This window comes from Tachypleus tridentatus, chromosome 8 (assembly GCF_004210375.1).
Source record: "Tachypleus tridentatus isolate NWPU-2018 chromosome 8, ASM421037v1, whole genome shotgun sequence".
Lineage (NCBI taxonomy): Eukaryota > Metazoa > Arthropoda > Merostomata > Xiphosura > Limulidae > Tachypleus > Tachypleus tridentatus.
In genome coordinates this window covers 120,082,309-120,105,504 of record NC_134832.1, presented here as the reverse complement: position 1 = coordinate 120,105,504, position 23,196 = coordinate 120,082,309, and the positions used below count along the sequence as shown (strand labels likewise).

General features: G+C 32.3%; 1 pseudogene across 1 annotated transcript in view; it reads left to right on the top strand.

Annotated features, from left to right (window-relative positions):
* LOC143223351 (cell adhesion molecule Dscam1-like) overlaps positions 1-23,196 on the top strand; it is an 87,748-nt pseudogene that overhangs the window by 42,852 nt on the left and 21,700 nt on the right. Inside the window, exons 8-13 of the transcript XR_013012859.1 lie at positions 1,723-1,884; positions 4,423-4,710; positions 5,749-5,868; positions 6,935-7,105; positions 18,473-18,623; positions 22,507-22,655. The product of XR_013012859.1 is annotated as a cell adhesion molecule Dscam1-like (transcript). The remainder of the gene's footprint in view (positions 1-1,722; positions 1,885-4,422; positions 4,711-5,748; positions 5,869-6,934; positions 7,106-18,472; positions 18,624-22,506; positions 22,656-23,196) is intronic.

Here is a 23,196-nt window from a genome sequence, read left to right as displayed (position 1 = left end):
AGTATGATGGCCTGACATGGCCAGGTGATTAAGGCGGTTTTGAATTCCTGTCACACCAAACATGTTCACCCTTTTAGCCGCAGGGGCGTTATTCTACTGCTAAATTAGTGACGGCTAGCGCAGATAGCTCTCATGTAGCTTTGTTCCTGCGTCCATCATGTAGTTATTTTGGTGAAACTAAGACTACTGTTAAACAAGTATGTATAGTCTGTTATTTAACACCAGTTATACTGATTTCACCCAAATAATTTTTCTTGGAATCTTTAGTTTTTATTACTTTTTATGAATATATATGTTTAATTTTTATTCATATTACATTGTATGTTTCATAAAAGCAGTTTTCGAAACAAAACAGAGACATTCTTAGTGGAAAGGGACCACATATATATATATATATACATTTGCTTTGAAATTGATACTTCATAATATCCAAAACAGTTGTGTTAGTATTACGAATTGTAAACTTTACATTGTAATGGATTGCTTTTTATATCATTTTAAATAATGAATAGTCAAGTTTTTCAACTATCAATGTTTTGTTTTATTTATATTTTAGTTGTATGTTTTATGATGAAAACTAACCATTAGTTACTTCTATAGTGGATAAAAACTGAGAAGAAATTCTGGTCTCAAGAAGTCTATTTTATCATATATACACTTTTGTGCAAATTAATTTAAACAAATGGTCATTTTACAATATTTGAAGCATGGCGGACAGTGTAGGCTCGCTGGACCCGCTGATTTCCATTAATAGTCATTTTTTTCAGACAGATAGCGTCATTAACTGTGTTTTGCAGTTCGGTCGATCTATTTTTTGGATATATGACGAAATTTTGAGGAATATTACGTCATTCGAAATTACGTTAGAAAGGCAAGGAGACCAGTCAAAAAACAACTTCTTACCAACTCAATGAAAAATAAACGGTATCAATGGGGTCTGAAATACAAGAGCTGGATGCAAGAACAATAGAGGAAGGTGTTATTCAGTGACGAGACTCATTTCTTCCTGCAGGGTCAAAGAAGTCTGCATGTTCGCAGATCTCCAGGTGAAAAACTTCGAAAATCTCACATCAATCAGTTCGTAAAACATCCTTTGAAGAAGATGTTTTAGGGCTTTTTCAGCTATTATGGCGTCGGAGGCTTACATATCGTAGAAGGTATGATGCGAGGACCACAGTACATCAAAGTTTTGCAGAGAAGAGTCGTTCCAGAATTGAAAAAGATATTTCCAGGTGGATCTGGCATTTTTCAGCAAGATCCGGCTCCGTGCCACACATCGAAACTTGTAAAGAATTTTATGACTACGAATAAAGGTGCTGGACTGGCCTGGAAACTCTCCGGACTTAAATCCTATTGAAAATATTTGTAAAGAAAGACTGTACTACGAAAGATAAGCTAATTGAGGCCATAATTGAGGTGTGGTACCGTGATCCAAAAATTAGTAAAGATTGCAGTCAACTCGTGGACTCGATGCCAAAGCGGATTATTGATCTTCTGAAAAATAAAGGCGGTCATATCATGTATTAATTTGTGAGTAATTTTTGGATTCTCAGAAATAAAACGCAAAAAATTGAAAAAATCGTAATTTTCCGTCTTTTTTCAATTAATTTGCACAAGGGTGTATATTATGAAACATTAAATATTTGTTCTAATTATAATAAATTTTGGTAGATTTTAATTTTCTTTCACCACTTGCATGAAAATAATACTTTGGAACCTCAGACAACAAACAACTTCCACAAAACCATCGACAGAAAGTTTTTGAAAATGGCACTCTAATGGTGAATGATGTTACCAGAAAAACTGACCAGGGGGCTTACACGTGTATGGCTTGGAACAAGCAAGGAAACACTGCAAGTCAAGAAGTTTTTGTGGAAGTTAGCAGTAAGATCATTCGTTCTCGTTTTTTATTTATTTTTATTTCATAAAACGTTGACATTTTTTAAATCTTCAGATTAGACTACTGAGCAACTATCGAGCTGTTGAGTAATTAAACCAAAAGAAAACAGCAAGTAAAACATAATAAACATGTTTAGTACTAAACACTCAGTCTAATTGTCATTAGAAATAAATGACGGAAATATAAGTTGTATTGTTTTGGAATTTTCCTAGTGCTGAAAAAGTAAAACTTTTTTTTAGCTATATTTGTAATATTCCCTAACATTTCTCAGTTTAATTACCATAATAGTTATAAAGACATTTCACGTGTAATTTGATCATTAGATGACAAGTTCATATAATAGTTTCAATAAGTGTATGTACACTTTAAGAATATTTAATATACCTACTTGTATTTATTAGTTTTTGTTATTGATAACTTCATTCTTATCGTATTGTATTTTGACGATTATTTTACAATGTATCAATTTTATGTTTTGTTACAGTGCTCATTCTGTATTTCTAGCCTAGTATATGAATTTAAGACTGACATAACCTACGTTTCTTGGTTTGGTTGAACCTCATGAGATAGTATTGGGTTTACAGCCGAAAACATCGTTAATAAATAATGAGGGTTCTCAACTGACGAAACAATGTATTTTAATAATTATAACTAAGACAGTTTGAGCAGTATACTTAATTAGCTATGTTCATTAGTGGTTATTATTTTAGTTATGATTTATATTGGTAACTTGCATTAATTAGAAATTAACATTAATTAACTGCTGAATAAAACGATATTGTATAACCATTTCAAAACTTTGATTTACACTGTTACTAACTGATGATAGAAACGATAATATTGTGTAATACATTCACGTACACTGCGGTGGGTCAAGGTGGTTTACATGAATCCTCTATTTTTTGATGCAAAAAATACGCTGGATTGAGGATATTGAAGGTTAGAAAGGGTTCTGTTTATGCCATCCATTTTCACATCACGTGTGTGAGGTTATTGTGTATGGATATGATAAATTTGAAATGTTTAATGACGGCTGGGCTAGTGAATTATAAAAATGTAATGACTTATCTAAAAATACCGGAACGTTTTGAATTAATTTTTCGTTTACAACATTACAACATTCCCGTTTACTGTTTGGAAGAAACTTCTGTAAATTTGCAAGACCCAAGCCAGTACACTGTTTCTGATGTTACTCTAATAGAACAATGCTGTAAAGAACTGACTTCACTATGAGTGAACGCAGGTGATTATCCACATTTTATCTTCAAGCACAGTAGTAATATTGCAAGTAACACTAATATTAATGTTAGCATGACACGAGTTAGCTAACAATATGGCCAACGTAAAAATGCAGAATATAGTTCCTTGGAGGATTACTATAAAAAACAGTAAATCTTTCTTTTCTTGACCACATTATTAGTAATCGTTCCTCTAGATTTGATGCACATGTAAAGCAAGCATATTCAGTTCCTAAAATTGCACCATCAAAACTCACACAAGACTACGATATCAAACAGGTTATTATACAGATTTTTAGAAGGAAGGTTTGCCAAATCCTAATATTATTTATGAAAAGCTTCACACCAATGGAATGATGGTAGAAGACGAGAAGAATTTCTGTCTATTCCTATCCACAACAGGCCCCAGATACTGGTTGACTGTTTAAAAGCGTACTTCAGTGTACCAAATAACTTTATGTTTTCAAAACCTTGCCACACTGACACCAAGTTCGTGTTCATATGAACTTTTGGTTGAATAATTGCCTGAGGTGTACACAAACCAAAGAAAGACTGAGTGTTCTGGCTTTAATACATAATCATTACGATACTGACATAAACGTTAAAAGCGTTCCATAAGAATAGAACATGCTAACATGTTATTTCAGTAGTGCATATATGATAGGACAGTGATTGAAATAGCTGATATACTATTGTTTAAATTAGTAATATAATTTAAAAATTACTGACTACTCTGAACGTAGACAGTACAGAACTTTACTATAAATACAACAAATATATTCAAGTTAATTTAAAACTTACTCCCCATGCAGTGTTACAACAGAATAATAATAATAATTTGTTACCTTTTCTTGAATGTTGTAGATTTTATGGTAACAGCCATGCATTTGTTTAAGCTACATGACATGCAACATTGCTCCCACAGTTAATCTCGTAGCACCTATTTTTTACAAGTTGTCTGGAGGGCATGGGCCTAAACCATCGTAACATCAGCGAGCTTTGTATGCTGATTGTGTTGGCTTTTGAACTCACAAATAAGAACTCTCCTTTCAAACATTCTTCGCACAGACCTGTAACGTTTCCAAAACGTTAATTTAAATTGCCGTCAACCGATGGCAAAAAGTCTTTACTCTAATCATAGTCTACAGAATAAAAATAAAGCACTGAAAAATAACAGAGAACTAGAGATATGATTTAAATTGGAAGTGTTTTGAGTTTGAGACATTGTGACTTTCAACGAACATACTGGAATATTTTATCGTTTATCTATTTATCTCATCATAGTTGCCCCCAAGATCAATCAGTTCGATTTCTCTTCAGACCTAGAAGAAGGTATGAGAAGTATTGTTATGTGTGCTGTCATAGCTGGAGATCCACCAATCAGAATCTCTTGGCTAAAAGATGGAAAACCTTTATCTCCTGGTTCTATGGGAGCTTCAGTGGAATCACTTAATGAATACAGCTCTACCTTAACTTTTAATGCAGTTAAGGCTTATCATGCTGGAAATTATACCTGTATGGCCAAAAACTCTGCAGCAGTTGTCAATTTTACAGCTGAGATGGTTGTCAATGGTAAAAAAAAACATTTTACTTCAATTCTTTTGTCCATCATATATTTAACTAATTTAATGATAGTTTTATTACAAATATGCTGATACAAAATTTGTTATAACATACTGCTGTAATAACACATCTGTTTTTTTTTTTTTAATGTAAACATTATATCCATAACAGTTGATATGTATGTGCATACTACAACAGTTATTTTAATAAACACCTTTTTTATTTTCAACTGTTGGCAGATTGTGATGCTTTAAAAATCTGAAGATCAAAAGTTTTTCTCTCTTTGATATTTCATTTGTTCAAATTTCAAGTGTGTCTTAGTGATAAGTATCCAATTTTCTTGATATTCATTATAAGTTGTCCAATAATTGTAACATTAGTTTACAGTTTATAATTGTAACATCAGTTTACAGTTTATAATTGTAACATTAGTTTACAGTTTATAATTGTAATATTAGTTTATAAGACATCTTCCTCTTGATTCCTCAATCCTTATCTTCATTGGTTTTCTTGTTTATGGTAATTATGTTTTAAATGTTAATAATAAAAAAAGCCCACTGTGTTTGATTTTAAATTTTACCTTAAAACTAATTAAAATTACAACTTGAGTTGGGATTATTTTTGTTTTCTGAGTTAAAATCAAAGGGTAATATGTTTAAAACGTTTTAGTAATAGATCTACAACTAAAAGTGAAATGCTTCCAGCATTTAGTGATTTAACATAATGGCACAACAGATTTAACTTTTACTATATATTGTTTATAATGTAGTTTTTCTCACTTTTAAGTTTATTTTGTTTTTAATTTGTTTAATATGGAACTTATTGGTATTATACCTTTTCAGTTTAGTTTTACTTTGGCATTTTGATTTATAGTTTTCATTCCAAACGTAACTTTATACTTAGTAAATACTCCCTAATTTACTTTTAGAATATAATTAATCAAGGTCAAAGCAATTAATAAGGTGCTTCTAAAGGTAATGAACTTAATGATTTCAACTGATTACATATTACTTGTATCATGATATATCCTGTTTACTTTATTAACAGTTGCTCCTTATTGGAAGATAGAACCTACTGACCAATCAACTGTAGCCGGAAAAACCCTCCTGATTAACTGTCAGGCTGGTGGTTTTCCTTTCCCACAAATTAGGTGGAAAGTTAAACCAGGTAAACTTTAATATAAGAAGAAAAAAAACGTTTTATTATTTTATTGATGCCAAAATGTAGGTGACAACAAATTGTTATAATTTTCTTGATTTATTAAAACATTTCAGAAACACCATCTTCAGTACTAAGTAATGTTAGTTTTTTTTGGTTTTTTTTTAATTTCGCACAAAGCTACTCGGGAGCTATCTGTGCTAGCTGTCCCTAATTTAGCAATGTAAGACTAGAGGGAAGGCAGCTAGTCATCACCACCCACTGCCAACTCTTGGGCTACTCTTTTACCAACGAATAGTGGGATTGACCGTCACATATAACGCCCCACGGCTGAAAGGGCGAGCATGTTTGGCGCAGAAGGGGATGTGAACCTGCGACCCTCAGATTACGAGTCGCACGCCTTAACACGCTTGGCCATGCCGGGCCCACTAAGTAATGAGCAAAATGAAATCCATAATTTTAAAGACCCTTTAGATTCAACAGTTTTTGTAAATTTGAATGTTTTTAGAGTGTAGTTAGACGTTTCTGTATACATTTGTTTGAGCCAAAAATAAAACTTTTTTTTCACTACTATATACCAACAGTATTTTTAAGCCTGAGGCAATTATTTTAAGTTTCATTACGTTTTAAAGCATATTTGTAACTTATTTTTTTCAGGATATTGAAAATAGTTTCATTTTCTTAGTTTTTCAATATTATTTTATCCTGATAAGGCTAAAACAGTGAATACTATTGTGTTTGAACCAAAAATAATGATTTTTTTTCTCCACTTTATACCAACAGTGTTTTTAAGTCTAAAGTAATCAGAGTCAATCATTTTAAATCATCTTTTGTAAATTACTTTTGTTGGTCATTGAAAAGTGTTATTATATTTAATGCTCTTATCAAAATTTTATTATTTAATCCTAATACTATTGTGTTAATTGTATCTGTTGTATTTTCAACTTTATTTTCAAGAGAACAGAGTAGCCACAATATTAACTTCAGCCATATCAGTATTATCATCATATCTACTACAAGTTAATTTTCTTTGTTTATATTCAAATTTCTATAGTCAAAGGTTTATTTTTAACAGGCAGTTCAAGAACTTTTCATACAGTGGTCAGCAACCCTCACATCCATACACTAGAGAATGGTTCACTGCTTATCAGAGGTGTTCACTTGAATGACAGTGGTCAGTACATGTGCCAAGCAGCCAATGAAATAGGTCCAGGTTTAAGTGTGGTCATCACCTTATCAATTCACAGTAGGTTAATCTCTTATATAAAATAATGAAAGTAAATATATTTTACATATTTAGAGATATCAATTTCCTTGAACTAATTTACATTTGTTATATTAGTCTCTGATTTCAAATAATATTAAACTGTTTTAAAAAAAATAATTAGAGGTATTTCTCAATTGCACTGAGAGTGGAAAGAAGCAAGTTAGTGATAGCAATGCTACACCATTAAAAATAAGTAAAACAAATTCTAAGTCTTTGCTAACAAAAGATGAGAGAAAATATGGGGTTTACTATAGTGTACAGTGAAAGTAGTTCTAGAGTTGTGGGAATAAGTCTGTGTTAAGTGCAAATGTTTGTGTTTTGAGAAATTTTAAAAGTATTTTGAAAATGCTTGTGTATATACTGGAGCATACAGGGAACTTGAGTTGGAACGTTCTTTATTACTAGCTGCTAACATTCAGGAACATGGGTAGAAAGCAGAAATCATAGCTTGAAAAAGAAATAATTGAATTTATAATGTAATGTAGAAAAAGTGTTTCAATCAAAGTGAGTCATCTTTAATTTTGAAATAGTGTGTGTGTATAGTGGAGTTTAGCTGACACAAGGATAATAGATGATATTGTTATCCTGAAGGAGTTACAACTTCAGATTGTTTTATACTGTTATAATAATTTACATTACTGAACATATTCTTTTGAATTAGTTCATTAAAAAAATTATTGTCTAGTCTGACTAACAATAATGTAAACGTTTTATTTATGTAATAACTAAAAGTTCTAAAATTCCACACTCAACATTAACTGAATGATGGACTTAACTTCACTTTTGTGCATGGTACTTAAGGTATTTCTTGAATTTCTATTTATACACCGAAATATGACCTCAATATTCATAAAACTGAACTAACTCACTAAATTATTGACAAACTCTGACAATAACACACATACTCATTAACAAACTCATTAATTAGTAATCATCTATAGTAGCCTCACTTGATGACTGAAAAATTGTGACAATGACACATACGCACTCATTAATTAATAATTATCTATAGTAGCCATAATGACATTTCATTTTCCTTAAATTGTTCTAAAACATGGAGAATATTCTAGCCTTTAAGCTACACTCATCATGCTTTGTCAAACCTCTGTAGGCCAATCAACAATAAAAGAACCTTTATAAACATCTACATTAAAAGCACAGCCTACAACACTGTCCACTTTCTAGATTATAAAGCTTCTTGAAAAATCCTATTACACACAGAAAATAACAGTACATTAAACTTTCATAATTAGCATTCAAGTAAACCTAGAAAATGAACAACATTAATATTATAAACATAAGTAAAGGTAGTTCTATTTTTCTATGACTAATCATCTTTTTATTACTTGTTTGAGTAGTTGGGACTCTAGGACTCATCCTCAGGATATTTTCTCCTTGTTTCATTTTCTTATGTTGATTCTTCACAATTTTAAGTGGAATGTTTGTAGTTTCTACACTTATAGCATTTCTCTTCTTGCTGCAATATTTTGGGAGTGGTTTATGTGTTCTACAAGATTTTGTCTACATTTCTTGGAAATGTGTAATTTTAAGTTTCAGTTGAAACATTTATTGCCACAAGGAATTCGGATTAATTCTGTTCTGATTCATCCTTTGAACTCTTCTAAACTTTCATCACAGAAAGTAGACATTTTCACACTATTTGATCTTACCATCTCGTAATTCATGGATGGTACTTTTAGATGTGCATCTGTAACTATAACTGATGCAAATTTCATCCATAACTGAACAGTTTTTTTAAATACATTTACTGTGCTTTATCCTAATTTATATACCCTCATACATTATGAGAACTATTAATTTGTCACATGCCAATGAATCAATCATTTCACACGGAGCATTTGGACAAAGTAATTGAGAAAAACTTTTCACACATTCATCAAGTTGGTTAAGGCCTCATCTTTCCTCCTTATTGTGTTCCAAAATTTTGCTTTAGAAATTTCCTTCCCATGTGACACTCCAAATATGTTTAATACACTGGCTATTAGAAATTTCTAGAAGCTACACAGCTCTCTGTTGAAAATTTGCTTGATTTTGTTATAACTGGTCCTTTCACTTGTGTTTTAAGATTAATAGCAAGTTCCTTGCAACTTCGTCCATTCAACTTTGAAAGTATTTCAATCTGTTCCTGGTATCATTCCCATGGTATGTTTCCATCATAATCTGTTGGTTTCTCGATTGGACAATGTTGTGGAATCGATATGCTAACTAAATTACATAGCTTGGTGAATTAGTGGTTTGGCTACAGTACACTAGAAAGATTCTGCAGTCCAGGACTGGATCTACTAATTGCGAGGTCCTAGGCGAATGTGGTATGCTGGACAACCTTATCTACTTATATAAGCGATCCTGAACATGAAATTTGCTAAGCGGTGTATTTTGCAATACTTGATACAGCCATATATGACTAGCATTGGAAGAAAAACGAACAACAGATCTACGTTGTAAAAAATTGTTTTCAAACATTCTGTATACAAGTTATGTATTTCCAAAAACAATTTATGCAACTCCTATATCGACCTTTAATATAAATATAGTAGTAGAATAAAATATGTAATTATCTAAACCATTAAATAAAATAGATATAAATTTTTAATCCAACTCACAGAAAATCTGTTTACCTTACTCATATTTTATTTACTTTAAAAAAGTTCCCTGCTGGTACAGCAGTATGTCATCGGAGTTACAACGCTAAAATAAGGGTTTGATTCCCCTCGGTGAACTCAGCAGATAGCCTGATGTGGCTCTGCTATAAGAAAATACACACTTTTAAAAAGTGCCTTTCTACTATTCTGCGATGTTCAGCAGTGGCACATCACTAAGTCTCAAATATTAGGTCGCTCAGGAAGACGAGAAAAACTTCTTACGGACTAGTCCCCTAGTGACACTATGGTATGTATGCGGACTTACAACGCTAAACATCGGGTATCAATACCCATGGTGGGCAGAGCACAGATTGTCCAATCTGTAGCTTTGTGCTTAATTACAAACAGCATCTTTCTGACTAAAGAAAATAGTAATTGAAATAGTCATGATTATACAAAGAGTTCTATATACATTTAAAGAGATCGCACGCCAGCCATTTTTTATGATGAATTTCAACGCATTGTTTATTTTGGTATTATATCACTGGTATAATTCTGCAAAGCACTTAAATTTCCGTATATCTCTAATTCGCTGATGTCGCGTGAACTTTGAAAGCTAGATTTAATCATAAGATCTTTGCAATGTTGCAAAAGCTCTTCTTATGTAATAATGCGAAGTTTCCTACATATCATATGAAAATCAAAAATGTTCCGCATATTTTTAAGAGCCTCAAATAGGGTTTCAGTACTTACACAAGTTGTCTCATCCATAACATCAATGAATCTTAAATGTTTCTTTAGAATCATTAATGTATTCTTTCTCACTTTCATAAATAGATACATTTTTCTTTATTCGCTGTTGCACTTATTTAAAACTAATTTATAATATCAGAACTTCCCACCAGATCGTTGTTAGTTGAAAGTACTAACGTGAAACCTGTTAATCTGTATTCCCCAATACACTGTAAATATTATTTTATGTGCTTTATAATGCTGTTCAAATATATGTTATTAATCTTCCATAATTTATAAAAGCATTTAGATTCATTAATAGATCATACCGTATAATAAGATACGCTGAAACATCATATACCATAATCTCATTAAAACAAAGTTTGGTATCGCTCTTACACTTAGGTGATTGCTTCAGTAAAGCATCACAGAACCTTTCGAGTTAAAAACCGAAGATCTTTCGGACTAAGTACGTTATGAGACCTAGACAATAATCAAATTTTATTGTTGTTTTTGTTCTCGCAATTAGGTTTTTATCTTATGATTCAGTGTGATTGTTATTGATAGTTAAAATACATGAAACGTGATTTTTATGTAAAAAATAAATAAGACTACATATGTTTTGAGTAAAAAATTCACAAATATTATAACTATTTTTATTTTTTAATATCTTCTATATTCCCGTTTTCAATTAATTGACACTATTTTGTACTTTGCTTTTATTACATTCATGTAATTCTGTACTTCAATTTTTACACTGATTTTGGTGTTGTAATCCTTTATTTATTTTTATGGTTTCATCAATATTGTCTTCAATTCTAATTATCGTAGATTTATATGAAGTGTTTATGCGTTTACACCATTCTTTACCCCAGCATAGGTAGGTGGTTAGGGCATTTCACTCGCATTCTGAAGGTCGCAGGTTCGAATTCACGTCCCACCACATATGCTCGTCCTTTCAGCCTTGGGGGCCTTATTTTGTGTCGGTCAGTCTCACTGTTTGTTTTTAAAAGAGTAGCCCAAACGTTGGCGGTGGGTGGTGATGACTATCTGTCTTCCCTCTAGTCTTTTACTGCTAAATTAGGGACGGTTAGCGCAGATAGCCTTCATGTAGTTGAAATTAAAAAGAAACAAATAAATGCGTTCTTTAATATGTTACCTTTACACTTTTTAGCCATTAAATCAAATTATTCGTTTTGAGTGGTTGAGGTAGTGAGTGTGTATTTCATTTCTCATGACACGAGATAAATGTTCTTGCATGATTGGATCAAACTTAGGATATTAGATTATTCACACATCTTTCACAATTGATTTTTCTACAATCACTTCTCACCATTTTCAAATATTTGCTTATAGATCCTTTCAAATGCTTTAGTGAGTTTTCCAAAGCAGCCTCTTTCCTTTTATAAAGATCCAGATTCGTAATTTTAACCTCTATCACGATCTCAGCTTTTCATTATTACATAAAATGTAAGAAGATAAAGACTTTTTAAAAATAAGTCTAAAGTAGATTCTGCAGACGCAAACTAGAACAAAGTTCAGAATCGCTGACTTTCAAATTTTAATAGTCTATGAATGCGTTCCATGCACGGTGAGAGCTTTCTTTGACTATAAAATTTATTTTGTTATGTAGAATTACACACGATCTTTTCTCTACATTAAAATACCTTTATTTGCAAGCTTCTGTCCCACTTACCAGAGTTGTAATTGGGCAATAATGAACATAGAATGTTAATTTACCTTCGTTATGTTTTTGCAATTAAGTTTTTATCTTATTACCTTGCCACCATAGTCACTGTTTGTGAATACAAACATATGGTTAAGTGCATAGGCGACAAAGATATTGAAATTAAAGAATACTTTATACAATCGCTTCTTTTATTATTTTAAGGTTATGACGTTTCGAGTTACAACCAGTTTCTTTGTAAGCTGTGTGATCTGGCAAAGAGCACTAGCTCGGAACGTTCTACTCTCCAAATAAATAAACATGGCGATTGTGTAACCTATTCTTGAATTTCATACTGTGTGTAAAGAGTTGATAATATTGTTGGTCTATTTTATTGTTCTTTCCACGTGCTATTATAACATTCTTTTTATATTGAATTTTCTGTTGTGCTTAATTATCATTGTAGCAAATAAACGATTTGGAAACAAAAATTATGATTTTGAAAATGTGTTTGTTTTATTCCAAAATAACTAGTACTTAAAACGTCTCATTCAATATAACTATCTTGAAAATGCATATAAAAATGTGCACTTCAAGTGCAAATATTTAGAAAAACCACTAGAGACCACTACTACTGACAGATCATATTTAGCCCTCACTAGTTATAGAATCTGTGCATTTTAACAGAAAAAAAAATTCTTGACACATCTGGCTTCGTTCGTAGTCGTTTAAACCACTTATATTAAATGTGTGTTTAAAACGAATTTTATACAGTTTTAAGTATGTTTTTATTGTGTCCTGTGGCCAAATTTTTTTCCGTGCGAAAATATCTTTCAACTATATAGTAGGAGTCTACGGGAAAACGGGTTTTGCTATGCGTACAACTTTTCGAGAACATTGACAGAAAAACAAGGTCGTATTTATGAGGGGCTATGGCTCATGACCCCGGCCACATCTAATGAAAATAATTTTTTATTTATCTAGAATGAAGCCGAGCAGTATAATACTAACCGCCACTTGCACTGACGCTAACAAAACAATAACACGTAGGTGCGAAAACTTTACAAGCGCTTATTTTTAAATCTGTAATACCGCTTGTTTATGTGTGATTTGTATGATACAGGTAAAGTTTTCATTGATAATTTAAATATGTGAAATGTGATTTTTACGTAAAAGTAAATAAAATTAAATTTGTTTTGACTAAAAAACTGACATATTTTATGGTTATATTATTTTTTTTACAGCTGGGCTGAGAAGAGTAGTTGTAATACGCAAACCCAAAAATCACACAACACAATATGTTGTTGCCCCAGCCGCCCCACAATTCTATCCGATCAGGTCCCCCCCCCATACCCCAACTATGCCCTTGTTGATGGGAGTACTAGAAATATTTTCGAATTGTATTCTAGACATTGACAAAATCCTTTATTCTAGAAAACCTGCTGTTTCTCTCATTTTGGCTGGAATGCGAGAGTCAAACCATATCTCGCAAAAAATACAAGTTGTCATCACTTAAAAGTGACTTCATGGAGGCCGACACAAAACCAGTTAACGATCGAGTAACTAGATAGCACTAGCTTCGGAGCCCGTAACACATTGTTGTAAGTATGCACGTTCACGGAACGTCATACTTATTTAAGAGTATGATGATGAATAATTGTTTGAGTATTCAACATTAAAATGTTATAATATAAAATGCATAGTAAATGAAGTATTAAATAGAGAAGTTAAATAATCTATACATCTCGGGACTGCTAAAAAAATTTTAAACGTTTTCAACTTTTCTTTCGGGCCTGGCATGACCAGGTGGCTAGGGCGCTCGACTAGAAATCTGAGGGTCGCGGGTCCAAATCCCCGTCACACTAAACATGCTCGCCCCTTTTATCTGCGGGGGCGTTATAATGTTACAGTCAATCCTACTATTCGTCGATGAAAGAGTAGCTTAAGAGTTGACGGTGGGTAGTGATAACTAGCTGCCTTCCCTCTAGTCTTACGCTACTAAATTAATGACGGCTAGCGCAGATAACCCGCGTGTAATTGGCGCGAAATTCATAAAACAAATTTTCGTATCACTAAGTCAGATTGCTGATGCATTTAGTTGTGGGGCAAATAGGTCGCCTAACTTGTCTACCGCTAGATCCAGCCACGTTGCATTCACAGGTTGGAAAGCATGTGTGTGTGTTTTCTTATAGCAAAGCCGCACCGAGGGGAATCGAACCCCTGATTTAGCGTTGTAAATCCGGAGACATACCGCTGTACTAGCGGGAGGCGGTTGGAAAGCATTAGCTGCAATACATGTAAACCAAATGGTTTCTGCTGTTTCTTATTGCATAATTAATGTTGTTTGAGGTTGGGATTCTTGACTGAATATAGAGATGTAGTTGGCAAAGTCCTTGTATTTCCGATTTACTTTCTAGATATTTTACCCTAAAGTTTATCTCCAATATTAAATTTCTTCTGGCTTCAAACTCAAATTAGCGTTCTATTCCTTCTATATTTCCATTATCACTCCATTAACATTGTTTTGTACTTTGCTTTTTATTTCATTCATGTAATTCTGTACTTCAATTTTTCTACAGATTTTGGGGTTGTAATCCTTTATTCAATTTTATGGTTTCATCAATATTGTTTTCAATTAAACTGATTTATATTGTAATTCTTCTATAAATGTCATGTTTCAGTCTTGTAATTCGTGTCTCTCTCTTATTAAACATACTTTAATTGTCTGTCTCACTCTTCGTGATCTTCCTTTAATTTTACTTTCCTTTCATGATCGTAATTTTTGTTTCCTTCTTTATGGTCTTCTTTCCATATTTTTCATCATTTCCATGACCCCCTGGTGGGACAGCAGTAAGTCTACAGACTAACAACGCTAAAATCTGAGGTTCGATTCCCCACGATAGACATAATAGATAACCCAACATGGCTGTGGTCTGTGATAAATGAATAATTTTTGTTAAAATTTCTTGTTTCATTTAAGATATCTTGTTATCTTGAAATTGATTCTGGATTATATTTTTACAAAAATAACACATCACCAGACTGGTTTCTACAGTGGAACTGATTATTTTGGATTATTTGGTGAATAAAATAAAAATAATTCCAGTCCACTTAATAATAAAAGTTTTCCTAATTTCACATAATAACCTAAAATTCACTGAGCAAACTAGGTTGATAGCTAAATTTAATAAATAACGTTAAACAATTACTTTCTAATTTTCATATATCTGTACATCTTCATCAAAACGCAAGCTCAGTAGTTACAAAATTGAACTAACTAACTAACTGGCTGACTTTGACAGACAACTGACTAATAATCTTACTAACTGAATAATCAGTAATCATCTAATTTAGCCTAACTTTCATTTTATACTCTTCAAAATGTTCTTAAGCTCTGGAGAAAAGTACAAATGTTAAGCCATTCCTATCATAATATAACATAATGTTCTGGGACAAGGGATCTATTACTCTATTTTGCCTGTCCCATCCTCTAAACTATGAAATACATAAATTAAAAAAAAAAATCCTAAAGCCAACCCTTATAATTCTTATAGTTATCAAGCTTTCTCTTAAACTTGCTTAAATTTAATGCCTCCACAACATTTGGAGACAACCCATTCCATAGGCCAAACACCCTATTACAAAAATAAAACTGTTTTAGCTGAAGATGATTCCTACCTAGCCAAAATTTATAGTTGTGTACCTTAGTCCTACTGTCCTTGCTGTTAAGTATGAAAGAAGATGGTGCATCATCACTATTAATTTCTTTTACAATCTTAAACATCTCAATCAGATCCATTCTAACTCTTCTTTTTTCAAGATATTTCAACCTATCCTTGTGTGACAATCCTTTCATCCCAAGCAACATTGTAGTAATCGTCTTCTGAACCCTTTCCAACAATTTAATGTCTTTCCTAAGGCTAAGAGCTCAAGACTGAACACAATATTGCAAATATGGCCTAACCAGTGGCATATACAATAAAATTACAACTACCTTAGACTTGTATTCAATACTTCTGTAGATATAACCTATTTGCCATACCACTAGCAATAGCACATTGCTTAGGTGACTTAAGAGACTGATTAAGCATTACACCAAGATTCTATTCTTTCATGACACTGTTAAGGAGTTTCCCCATCCAAATTATATTTATCATTTAAATTATGATAACCCACATGCATTATCTTGCATTTATTATAATTTTAACCCATCTGCCATTTATTTATCTAACTCCCTAAATGATCTATATCTTTTTGTAAAGCAGTAGCATCCTCTTCACAGCCAGCAACACCCAAGATCTGGATGTCATCAGCAAATTTAAGTTATTTATTGGCATTTCTTTCATCCATATCACTAATGTAAATAAAATAGAGCAAAGGTCCTAATACTGAGCCATGAAGTACCACATTTGTGACATTAGTCCAGTTTGACTGAACCCCAGCTGTTCTTCTGTCCAATTTGCTAACTTATCCTTCCACACCTAAAGAGCTCACTTGTTTAGAAGCCTCTTATGTGGCACCTTGTCAAAGGCTTTCTTAAAATCAAAATACACCCAATCTATAATCATGCCATCATCTACATAAGCAGTAACATTTGCAACGAATGCCAAATTTTGTGTAGGGCAAGATTTTTCCTTAGTTAGCTAAACCATATTGACTACCCAATAACATTGTAAACTTTGTTAAAAGTTTTTCCAAAGCATCTTTCATTTACATTGCAAAACTTTTCACACAACTGATGCAAGACTAATAGGTCTATAATTACTGGGACAGTTTTTATTATCTCACTTGATAAGAGAAGTGACATTAGCCAACTTCTTTAACCTCCTTGAGGAAGTAGTGTCTGGCCCAGAAGCCTTGTGATATTTTGAACTTCACATTTTTTTAGCCATCTCAGAATTAATGCAGTTATGTTATTTGAACTTGTTTCCATCTATCAACTGTTCAAAATGAGACATACTGTTCAAATCTTCATTAGTAAAAACTGAAGAAAAAGTAGAATTTAGTAGCCTAGTCATCTCATAACCATCAGATACAAGACTTCTTTTATCATTCCTCAAACACCCCTCTAGCCTATCAATAAGGCAAACCTCTAGAAATGTCTACATTAATAGCATGACCAAACAACATTTGTGATAAATAAATATCTTTGTGAAAACTTGTTACAACTGCAGGATTTGGGTGTTGTCCACACTTTAATGTCATTAATATTAAAGAATGTCATCCACATCAAGGTTATGAAGATATTAATTTAGAATGTTTTAATCTCCTCCATGGGTAGTGATGATATTTGTTCATAAGAAGAAAACTGAACGTTTATGAGATACATAGATGTATATCTGAAAGAGAATGACTGAAACCAGTCATTCAATTGATGTTTCTTATAGCAGTGATTAAATAATACTGGCATTTTCTACAGGCTAATCAGGTTGTGAAATTAATGGTCAAACATATCAATAATCTTGCCAGTAAAAATATGCTTAGTACTATATTTATCATATGTTAACTTAAGCTGCTTTTCAAATTATAACATTTTAAAATATTACATTAATAACAATGATTCTAGGCAGGGATGACGCTATTAAAAGGATTACTATCATTCAAAAATATTTATTTCTATAATGACTGAATGAGAAAATGGAAAATTAGTTTTGTTATTGATAAGTGAAAATAATATTCACTTATGTTAGAAACAATTTTAATAAGACACATTTGTTGTGTGTGTTGTGCATTGTTGAGAAAATAAGAACGATTTATGTAATTTAGTGAAAGATGCTTGAAGTCTTGGATTGAGTGTTTGGCTGTGGCCGGGCCCACCAAAATGGCAGGGAGGCCAGAATAGCTTCCCCTGGGCTGAATGCCCACCAGAGAACCTATTAGAGTGACAAAACGTTGTTTATGAAATTAATCAAATCAGTACAGAATGTTGAAGCAAGTGTTAACTTCTCCTTCAATCACTTATGCATGTATGAGACATCATTATAAAAATTATTTATGGGAAGCAGTATAAATTAATTCTTATCCATTGCCCATAATGATTTTAAGTGGCCTTGGCTCTGGTAATATAAAAATGATCGATTTCTGGGATCTCTTTTTAAAAAATTTTGAACTTAAAAATGATTGTTTTAGTTTTGTACAAAGTTTAGGTGATGCTTCATATAAAAAAATGTATTATAGTTTAATCTCAACTCATTTACTAATATAATTTTTCAAATGGACATAAAGAGTTTTAGTTTAATATAAACAGCACACTAACAATACCTTATTATAAAATAGCAAAGGAATTATCTAAAATGTTGAATGGTTATATGAGATTTTTACACCAGTTCTGGGTCTCCTTCTTAGTACCACCCCACATTAAGACTCAGTTCCAGTCAGTAACAGTACAGAAAGGTAAAGCAGTTAACCTGAGTTGTGAGGTTCTAGGAGATAGACCAATGAGTATCAAGTGGACCAAAAATGGACAGCATTTGGATCTACAGAATAGAAACCACAGGTTTTATTTCATTAATCTTTTATGTTAATTTTACCATTGTAATATTTGTTACAGATCAAAAACAACTGACAGATTTTATGACTTAATACTATTAAACAGCAAAAACAAACTGCAGAAGATAAATTGAACCTCTGTGTAGTACAAAAATATAATTTATCAAACAGTTACAGAATTATCAGTTTTCAATATTTTAATTATGACAAGGCATAAATGCTATTATTAAATATCATCCTTAGCACATTTGAAATTATTTCTATGAAAAGCAAGTGTTAGGTGGTTAGCCATGTGATTTTTTTATGCATTCAGTGATAGGTATATGAGAAGAAAATGCAGCATGTTTTTATTTAGCAGAGTCAACAACGACAGAGAATGTATAGAAATCCAGAATGATAATAAAACTTGCTGGAACCTTAATAAAGATGGTTGGACATTTCCACAACATGGGAAACAAAAGGTTAACTACAAACTGGTAAAACCCAATAAACTCTAGCAGAGTAGCTACATGTATTAAAATGTGTGATTAGCAGGATGCATTCAGAGACCTGGAGAGAGTAGACAATTGTAAACAACTCCATGAAACAAATGCTTTCTGAAAATTGAGCAAGATGTAACTGATGAGTCTGAACTTTCCAACAGAAAAAAAAAAGTTCTAAATATGTGTGAAGGATTAGTTGGCTCACTGGATAGAAAAGTGACAGGATGGAAGCAGTTAAAGGGTGGTTATAAATGGAGTTAAGTCAAGCTGAATTAATGCTACAAATTAGGTACTTCAGGGCTCAGTGTTTTCTCTTTTTAATATATGTTAATAATGTGCATGAAGGAATAGTCAATAAATTACATAAATTTGCTGATGGTATTAATGTCTTGAAAGTTGCTGACTATGAGGAGGGTGCTCTGCTTTACAAATAGATGTAGATAGACAAATAAATGACAGGTAGTTTTAATGCTTGTGGGTTATTATAATGTGAATTTTAAAAATATTTTTGATGGAAATAACGTTAACAATGTTAGAGAAAAAATATTTTAGTGTTATGATTGATCAGTCTATTAAGACATTCAAGCACTGTGGTAGGCCAAATAGGATTTTAGGTTGAATGTACAGAAATACAGAATATGTCTATAGAGGTTATAAATTCATTGTCTGGGTCATCTTTGAAGTATTGTATTCAGTCTCTAGCAACTTATCTTAGGAAGGACATTGAATTATTGGAAAGAGTTCAGAGGAGGGCTACTAGGATGATACCTTGGATGGAATGTTTTTTATATAAGGATAGTTTGAGGTTTCAGAATTTGTTTTGTCTCGTTAAAAGAGGAATTAGATGGGCTCTGTCTGAAGTATTTGAAGCTGTGAAGAGAATCAATAGTGTTGTTGCATCACCTTTTTTTAGCTGCAACATAGCAGCTTATAGAACAGCTCCAAGTCATTTTCAAGGGAAAACCTTTTTTTTACCTTCATCATCTCTTGACTGTTTTGAGATTACAGTTTTAGATTCAGGCTGTCAAACCCTTTCAACTGATGTATTGGACTGCACCAAAGGTATCATAAATTAATTTACTTTAATCTTGCTTAATAAGAATTTCAGTTTGAGGATAGGCTGGTAGAGATCCCGATGAGTTATAAAATTGAATCGGGTGTACACATGCACCAAACTTAGTATTGCTGGTGCAGAAAACAAAGCTTATAAAAAGCCCCATAGAATAATTCACTCTTATCCTGCCTGAAAATAATTTCAAGTGCTGTGAATATTGAGGATTACCTCTTGTTATTAATTTAATGGTAAGAATGGTAGAACTAGGGAACAAAAATATAACTTTTAGCAAGGGAAGAGTCATTTTCAGCTAAAGCAGTTTTATTTTTTGTAACAGGGTAGTAAGCCTCAGGAACTGGTGGCCTTCAAATGTGGTGAAATCAACAAGTTTAGTGAAGTCTAAGGAAAGACTTAATAAATATTTGAAGAATAAGGATTGGATTTTTGGTTGTTTTTTTCTAAATAATTTACTTCATTTAGTAAATGAGAGAGTGTAGATAAACTAACAGGTACCTTGTTGTCCTTAAATACAATGTTATGTTATTAATTAAAAGTTCGTAGCAGAAACTAGACAATAAGCAAGCCCTTAACAGTCAGAGAAAGACTTCATAAGAGTGGATTTTATGACATATACAGCCATATATGAAATTTGTACACATCTGGGGGCACAGGTTGGCATCATGGTAGAGCTCTGGATCTCAGAACTGGCAAGCTATATTTGGATCAATGTAAAACCATTAAATATTTCTCCACTTTAAACTGTATGTGTATTATAAAGATAACAGGCAATTCCTTTGTAAAGATGGAAGGGTGCTGTTCATTGGCTGCCTCCCCCTCTGGTCAGTAGTTCAAAATTATTGATGGTGGCAGATAATTTTAGCAGCTTTGTGATAAATATAAAATACGATACAAATGCTGGAGAGTGGCTGGGACCAGATCCAACACAAATTTCACAAAGAAAGTACACAAATGGTGTTGCATACTGATCTGGGCAGGGATCAGTATTTGTGTCTGCTGAATTGACCTTCATGCTCTATAAACCAGTAAATGCAAAGGGATGTAGTCTTAAAATAATCAGTATTGCCATTTGCAGATGCAGTTGGACACAACTTTCTTCTAATAGATGATAATTCATGCTTCCAGCCCACTCCAGTGGCACAGTGGTATGCCTGCACTCTTGCAACAATAGAAACAAAGTTTTCTCTACCTATGATAGGCAGGACACACATAATCTGTTATGTAGCTTTGTGCTTAACATCAAATAAATACAAATCATGCTTGTATGGTTAACAGTTTTTTGAAAGTCAAGACAAAGAGCAAATAGGCTGGCCATACTATTACTAGATTTGAATCTAACTGGATATGTATGGACCACTGAGAAAATGCTTGACAGCATATAAATCATAGCCAAACAGTGTTGATGAACTGGAATCAGCTACAACTCCAATACAGGAATATTGCCCAAGCAGCTTAATGATTCACTCTACAGTACCAAATAAAGAATTTATACATGTTTTTTCTTATAGCGAAGCCACATTGGGCTATCTGCTGTGTTCACCAAGGGAAATCAAACCTCTAATTTTAGCATTGTAAATCCGTAGACTTACCCGCTGTACCTGTGGGAGACAAAGATTTTATAAATGTATTTTATTCATGTGACTGGTCATTTGACACTAAAATTACTAAAGAGCACCAGTAACACTGTTTTAAAACACTAGTTATATCTTAAAGGAAGATTGAATATAGAAAACCTCAACTCTGCCTTAATTGTTTTGAACAATGTATTCCAGTAAAAGCTTTTTAATAACATAAATAACTATAATCTATAAATTGTGTAATTTAGTGATTCAAATGCTATTAAATGTATTGACATTTAAGTTTTAAGAAGTGACTATTTAAGAATTAGTTTTATTTTATATCATTTTTATTTCTTAAGTTATTTGCATACCATTCAACATTTCTTGTACTTTAATAAGAATAAAAATGTCATAAGTTTGCTGAAACTATATAAGAAAATTTAAAATATTTAATCCTTACTTATGGAAGGTGTGTATGTCTGTGTTATTGTTTGTCTAAAATATTAACTGGAGAACATAATAGTTTTAAGATGAAACTGGCATATTAAATTTTTTAATACACTATGTATGAATAAAAATTCTTGAGTTAAAATGTGATGGACTGATATATATGTACATAAATTAGATTAAAAATTTAAGGCATGAGTCAGCATTTTTTACATGCTGTTTAGTCATGGTTTGATATTTGCTATACACCAAAGTTTTTAACCATTTAAAATAATAGTCAAACCTGAGCTACATAATTTCTAAAACTCAATATACAAATATACACTGCAGGTACACAGTCTTTCAGGTTGTGACAGACAGCAGTATCTTGTCCACCTTCAAACTCATCTCAGCTAAGAGAGAGGATACATCCTTGTTTGGATGCACTGTCCAGAACAATTATGGTCAGGACAAAATGAGCTTTCAAGTAATAGTACAAGGTATTATGGCATATGTTCCTCTCTTTCTTTGTTGCAAAAGTAAGTGTAGATATTACAGTTAGAAGACCAATATGTCTAATAAAAATTAATGTTAAGCTCCATTTTTCTTAAAGTTCCTTTTGATCTGTTAAATACAGATTTCATGTCACAGGTGTTTAAAAATAGGATCGTAATTCCACTTTTGGTCTGCCTTCAATGCCCAAGTGACCTTTCTTTCAGTACTTTAATTCATCATTTGAGTTGGATAATGATAGAGAGAAGTCCAAAGGAAAATTTATTTGTGTAGTATAAGAACTTTAAAGATTCAGTGTAAATACTAATAGTTTGCAAATTACTGGACCTAACAGAGGTTAAGAATGCTATGCCACACAATATTTGAACTTCACTTTGTTACATACAGTCCATGTGGTCATGTTCTATATAATGACAGACAACTTAACAATAGTTTTGCTAAAAAAATTCTATTGAAAAAAAGACTCCATAATAAGGCTTCCCATAATATGCTAATTCTCCCTGCTGCTTTCCATAATATATAGAGTAA